Genomic DNA, 7,500 nt, shown 5'->3' on the forward strand with positions numbered 1-7,500 from the left:
TACTTATATATAAGTATATATATAAATACATTATAATATATATACATATATACATATATATATATATATATGTGTATATATATATATATATATATATATATATATATATATATATATATATATATATACATATATACATATATATATATATATATATATATATATATATATATATATATTTATATATATTATTTTTTGCACTAATAAACATGATTGATATTTCAAAAATTTTGAAATGCTATTAGCTGTTAATATTGAAATGTCTTTACTAAGGATCACAGTCCAAATGGGATATTCTATTTTATGCAAAACACATTCGCCAGTCCACTGTTCGATTGTAAGCCTCAGAGTCAAAACAATGCTAGTATTTGGCTTAGTCCACTCTGACAAGTGCAGAAATACTAATCATAGAAATAAATTCCCATTGTGTCTATGATCCAATGACAGAGTGAATTCAATATTAAGAGCTTCATGTGCACGTGTTCAGTGTTAAGGGTATGGCTACCAGTTTGTTGGGTAATTTTTTGCTTGAACCAAAATTAGTTGTAGCTAAACACTAGGAAAATGGAATGGGAATATGTATTAGGAAGGTATTAAATGTAATATAGAAGAGTAAAAAAAAAAAAAAAAAAAGTGCATATCAAGAAATGCTAAAAGTGACACATGACAGAGTGAAAGTGATAGGAACTAGTGATCTAGAGGTGGAGTGTCAACAGAATTTTGTTGGGCATGTAAGTAATTTATTAGGTAAGAGGATAATTGGAAGTAGTGTGAGGAAGGGTAGTGAGTGGTGGAATAGCGTGAAGATGAAGGTGAAAAAAAAAACACGCATTTGAAGAATGGCTGCAGAGTGATAGTACGAGAGATAAAAACAACTAACATTTGGAAGTAAAACAAAGTGGACAACGCAAAGAAGGTGGCTGACTGGAGGTGGGGTCAAGGATTGAGTAGTTAAATAAAGAGAATAAGAAGTTTTGGAAAGATATGAAGAGAGTAAGGAAGTGTGGATCGAGGAGTGAAGAGACAGAAAAAGATGAAAATGGAATGTTGCTGAAAGGAGATGAGGTGAGAAAAAGGTGGGTTTATTATTTTGAATGGTTGCTGATTATCAGGATGATAGGTAGGCCGATATAACTGATGTTCTATGTGTTAAGATGCCAGTGATAGGAGATGAGAATGAGAGAGAGAATGCAAGAGAAGAAGTGAAACGAGAGCAGGATAAGCCCATGGTAATGATGGTGTGAGGGTTGAGATGTTAAAGGAAGATTTGACTGTGCTGGAATGGTTGGTGAGATTGTTTAATATAAGTTTTATGTTGTTGATGGTACCAGTGGACTATGTGTGGACATGTTTTGTTCTGTTATGCAAAGATAAGGGAGATGTGCATAAGTGTTGTAATTCTATAGCTTGTTGAGTGTGGCTGGAAAAGTGTATGATAGAATGTTATTCAAAAAGTTTTAAGATCAAATGGAGGATGCGATTTTAGAAGTGCAGGGTAGTTCTAGAAAAGGTAGGGGATGCATGGATCATATCTTTATAGCTAGGCAGATATACGAGAAATGTTTAGCAAAAGGTAAGGAGGTATGTTTTGCATTTATGGATCTGGTAAAAACTTATGATAGAGTTAATAAGAATGTGAGGTGAAATATAATGAGGTTATAAAGAATCTTAGAAAATTGTTGCAAGCAGTGAAAAAGCTTATACATTGGCAGCAAAGCTTATGCTAGGATAGGGAATGAAGTGAGTGAGTGGTTTCCAGTGAGAGTGAGGTTGAGACAGATATGTGTGGTGTCACCATGGTTGTTCAATTTGATTGTTGATGGAGTCGTAGGAGAGAAGAATGCTCGAGTGTTTGCTTGGTCAAGGATTAGAACTGATAGATGAGAGTGATTATCAGTGGGAAGTAAATCAGTTGTTGTTTGCAAATGATACTGTATTGGTTGCAGACTCAGAGGAGAAACTACGTTGATTAGTGACAGTGTTTGGAAGGATGGGGGTAAAAGTAAGGTTATGAGATGCTAGTTTGAATGTCATGATGAATGGAGAGTTATTTGAGGAAGTGGTTCAGTTCAAGTACTTAGTTGCTATTGTTGGTGCAATGGAAGCAGATGTAGGTCCAAGAGTGAATGAAAGATGTAAAGTGTTATGGTTATTGAAAGGAATGGTAAATTATAGTGATAGGGATGAATGTATAAAGAATTTTTACGAGAAAGTGGTTGTGCCAACTGCGATGTATGGATCGGAGTTTTGGGGAATGAAAGTGACAGAGGGACAGAAATTGGATATGTTTGAGATGAAGTGTCAGAGAAATAAGATTGGTGTATTTTGATTTGGATATGATGAGGAACAAATTAGAATGAGTGAGAACAGGTGTGATGAATGAATTAGCAGCTAGAGTGGTTATGAATGTGTTGAGGTGGTCTGGCTATATAGAGAATGGGAAATGGTCGTTTGCTAAAAAAGGTGATGAGTACAAGAGTTGATGGGAGAAGTTCAAGCGGAAGGCCAAGGTTTGGGTTGATGGACGGGGGAAAGAAAGCCCTAGGTTACAGGAGGATAAATGTGAGAGAGGCAAAATAACGCCCTAGGAGTAGAAATGAATGGTAAATGATTGTGACGTAATTCCAATAGGCCCTGCTGCTACCTCCGTTAACCTTGGTGACTGCTGAGGTAGCGGTAGTTGGGGAGTCAACATATGATTCTTCATTGGCGTTGGAATATGGGGAAAGTTCCATGGTATATATATATATATATATATAAATATATATATATATATATATATATATATATATATATATATACTGTGTATATATATATATATATATATATATATATATATATATATACACAGTATACATATATATATATATATATATATATATATATATATATATATATATATATATATATATATATATATACAGTATACATATATATATACATATATATATATATATATATATATATATATATATATATATATATATATATATACTGTATGTATATATATATATATATATATATATATATAAATATGTATATATATATATATATATATATATATATATATATATATATGTATATATCTATATATATATATATATATATATATATATATATATATATATATATATATATATATATATATATATCCACATATGTATATATATACATATATATATATATATATATATATATATATATATATATATATATATATATATATATATATATATATATATATGTATATATATATATATATATATATATATATATATATATGTATATATATGTGTATATATATATATATATATATATATATATATATATATATATATATATATATATATATTTATATATATACATACTGTATATATACATATATGAAGTCTTGCACAAGAAGCTCAAGAAAAGTCTTAAAATAATGTTTGTTAAAACCATGAAAAATAATTTGATCGTCATAAAAAAAAATTATCTAGAATAATATTAATCGTTTCATTTAGTGGCACATTTGTAAAAAGAGATTCTACATCGAAACTTGTAATATGTAGATCACCATCTTGTAAAACTATTTGTTGCTGAAACTCATAGCCATTTTTAGTGAGAACTGGTTGCTCAAGATATCACTGAGTAAAGAGACAAGGTGTTTTGATATTGTATAAGACGGGTTGTTATAGGCTGTCATAATGGGTCTGATAGGAACTCCTTCTTTATGTATCTTTGGTAGTCCATATAGAATGCTAAAAGAAAAACCTATCACAAAAAGTTCCTGATACGTTGTTTCATTTAAGATATCTTAATTTTTTAGTTTTCTAAAAAATCTGTTAATTTTGTCTTCTCTTTTGTAAATGTCCCAAAAATGTGGTTCACCGTGTAACCTAAATTTAGTTTGGTCTGCAAGAATGTTATTAACCTTATCAATCTAGTCTGTTCTATTGAGCAGTACAACACCTTTACCCTTGTACCAACCGTGTTTCACACAATTGTACATAATTCCTTTTGTATATATTATGCTTGTATCTTCGCTCCTCCCTCGCACTAAAAAGAACCTGAATGATCATGTCTCCGGTTTTGCTATGTATCATTGTCTGTCTCTCGAACATGTCACGTCCTGTTGCCTTGAGGTTTTGTATATAAAGCAGAGTGTTCCTTAATAAATAACTCAGTCGTTTCCAATCTGCCTTTGATTTCACAACTCCTCTCTCGGCCCGTCACATTGGTGACCCCGGAAGTCGACTCGCTCCCACTGCCTTCCACCCCCACCTCCCTCGCCCCTCCATCGTTGGTAATATGACGGAGGCGGACTCTACCCCAGCAGTTGGCACTGCGGCCGCTCCATTGAAACTTTCACCGTTCGCCACCGGAGAGGCGTTTGCTTGGTTTCAACGCGCTGAAGTCACTTCCGTATCAGGGGCGTGACTCGCTAAACCACCAAAGCGGATTATGTTGTCGCGGCGATACCCGAGGACACCTTCCCAGAAATATCCGACTGGCTTTGTGAACAAGGAGACACCCCAATAGCTTATGACGACCTCAAATCATACCTTCTGCAGCAGTACTCGCCGTCACCAGCCGCCCGTATAGCAAAGCTTTTTCAGCTCTCGCAACAACTGTTGGGGGACCAAAGGGCTTCGCTTGCCCTCAGGGAAATGACCAGTATCGCTCGCCTTCAACCTGCCGCAGACGGCTCTCCTCGTGAGGTGAACCTACTCCGTGCCCTTTGGATACGCCGTTTACCTGAACCTGTGCGCACTGCCATACCCGATGTCGATAGTTTACCCATAAAGGACTTGATGAACAAAGCCGACGCCCTTATGGATAGCCACTTCAAGACCTCCATCAACGCCTCCACCCCTGACGACGAGGATGACTATTCAACGTCAACCGAAGCTGACATGAATGCCGTAGGACATACACGCCTACCCCGTGACGTGCCGAAGCGGCGACGAAGCCGCCCACCACCCACCAATCGCTCGCGCCCCAACGAACGACTTCTACAGCCACTTAATACCTCCCATACGCCGCAGTTTTGCTACTACCACTTCAGATTCGGGGCAACCGCGAAGAAATGTGCCAAAGATTGTCAGTGGCCAAAAAACGTGTAAGTAGGCCATCGCTTGTGGCGGTGGCCTCCCATGTTTCTAGTCTTTTCTTTTTACAGGATGCAGGAACGGGCGTGCGATTTTTGGTAGACACAGGTGCTTGTCGTTCTCTTTTGCCAAGGAAACTCTTCAAGGCACAACTTAGTCTGTCTACATCTGCCGACGTCCGCTTGGTAGCTGCCAACGGATCTGCGATACCCACCTACGGTTACGAGATCCTCACATTATCGTTCGGAAACGGTAAATTCAATTGGAAGTTTCTCGTTGCTGACGTCACAATGCCAATCCTCGGTGCGGATTTCCTCTCTCATTTCCAACTTCTGGTCGATGTCGCCCACCGACGATTGGTCAACGCAGACTCGTACTTGTCGACACCTCTTCAACCCGCCCCCTCTAACCTCGCTCTCCACATCAGCGCACCCACGGATGCCTACGCCCACCTCCTCACGTCGTACCCGGAAGTTTTCCGTCCAGAACTTCGTCAAACGCCCACGGTTCCTGCCAAGAACGGTATTTATCACCATATCAAGACGACGGGACCCCCAGTCTTCGCAAAATTCAGACGTCTAGCACCGGAACAATTGGCTGCCGCCAAACAGACGTTCGCCAAAATGAAGAAAATGGGCCTTTGCCAAAAGGCCTCCAGCCCATGGTCGTCACCCTTACACATCGTTCTGAAGAAAGACGGCTCCCTCCGTCCGTGCGGGGATTACAGGCGCCTGAACATGCAAACAGAACCGGATCACTACCCCCTCCCAAACATTGCCGATGTAACCTCCTACCTGCACAATGCGAAGGTTTTCTCTACGCTCGACTTCCTGAAGGGGTATTATCAGGTGCCTATGAACCCAGAAGACATCCCCAAGACCGCCATCACCACTCCGTTTGGCACATACACCTTCAATTACTCCTGTTTTGGCCTTCGTAATGCTGGGGCAACGTTTCAACGTCTCATGGATGACCATCTTAGGGGACCTTCCTTTCTGTGTATGTTATGTGGACGACATACTTGTGTTCTCCTCCTCAAAAGAGGAACACCTCCGTCACCTGCGCATCGTGCTCGACCGCCTGCAACAAAACGGCCTTGTAGTCCGGTACGACAAGTGTACCTTTGGCGCCAACGAAGTGTCGTTCTTAGGGCACCGTATCACTCCTGAAGGAGTCCATCCCCTCCCTGAGAAGGTAGCAGCCGTTCAGAATTTCCCCACGCCCTCGACCGTCAAAGCTCTGTAGGAATTCTTGGGCATGATCAACTATTATCACCGTTTTCTGCCAGCCATTGCCGCCACTCTTGCTCCCCTCTACGCCTGCCTCAAGGGCAAGCCAAAGGACCTGAAGTGGGGTCCCCTTCAAGAAGCATCCTTCTGCAATGCAAAGAAGGCCCTATCAACTGCTGCGGCTCTCACTATTCCTATCCCACACGCCCCTCTCCTTCTCTCCACCGATGCCAGTGACGTCGCTATTGGTGCAGTACTCGAGCAGGTGGTCAAGGGCTCGCCCCGCCCATTGGCCTTCTTCAGCAGAAAACTGTCCAAGGCAGAATCGGGTTATTCTACCTTCGATCGAGAATTGCTGGCGGTGCACTTGGCTGTCCGTCACTTTCGCCATTTCTTAGAAGGTACGTCCTTCGTCATTCGTACAGACCACATGCCTCCGGTGCACGCCTTCACTCGACAGTCTGACGCCTGGTCCGCCCGTCAACGCCGACATCTCTCCGCCGTGGCTGAATACAATTGCACCCTCCAATACGTCCCTGGGAAAATGAATCCCGTTGCCGATGCCCTGTCAAGAAACACGTTGGCTGCCGTTCAACTGAGATTGGATTACAACGCCCTGGCTGAAGCCCAACGACAGGATCCAGAGTGTCAAGCTTGTAGGACATCCTGCACGTCCCTCCGTTGGGAGGATTTTCCCCTCAAAGACTCCAACACCACCCTCCTCTGTGACGTCAGTACTGGTAGACCGCGACCTTGGATTCCTGCTCCCATGCGCCGACAGGTGTTTGATTTCATCCACGGCCTTTCACATCCCTCGTGCCGTTCTACTGCACAGCTGCTGAAGGCAAAGTTCATTTGGCCCGGCATTTCTAAGGATGCTAAGGATTGGGTCCGTGCGTGTACTTCTTGCCAAACTTCCAAAGTACATCGACACACGGATTCAGGAGTGGGCACCTTTCCTCAACTTCAGCGTCGTTTCGCACACATTCACGTCGACGTTGTAGGCCCCCTACCCACATCACAAGGACATCGTTACCTGTTTACCGTCATCGACCGCTCCACTCGTTGGCCTGAAGCCATTCCCATGGAAACTGCAACGTCCGCCTCATGTACATCTGCCTTACTCTCTGGATGGATTTCAAGATTTGGTATCCCTGAGCATATTACTTCTGACAGGGGAA

General features: G+C 40.7%; 1 protein-coding gene across 1 annotated transcript in view; it reads left to right on the plus strand.

The window, feature by feature from the left end:
- LOC137649230 (probable glutamate receptor) overlaps nt 1-7,500 on the plus strand; it is a 259,197-nt gene that overhangs the window by 38,541 nt on the left and 213,156 nt on the right. The window lies entirely within an intron of this gene.

This window comes from Palaemon carinicauda, chromosome 11 (genome assembly GCF_036898095.1).
Source record: "Palaemon carinicauda isolate YSFRI2023 chromosome 11, ASM3689809v2, whole genome shotgun sequence".
Classification (NCBI taxonomy): domain Eukaryota; kingdom Metazoa; phylum Arthropoda; class Malacostraca; order Decapoda; family Palaemonidae; genus Palaemon; species Palaemon carinicauda.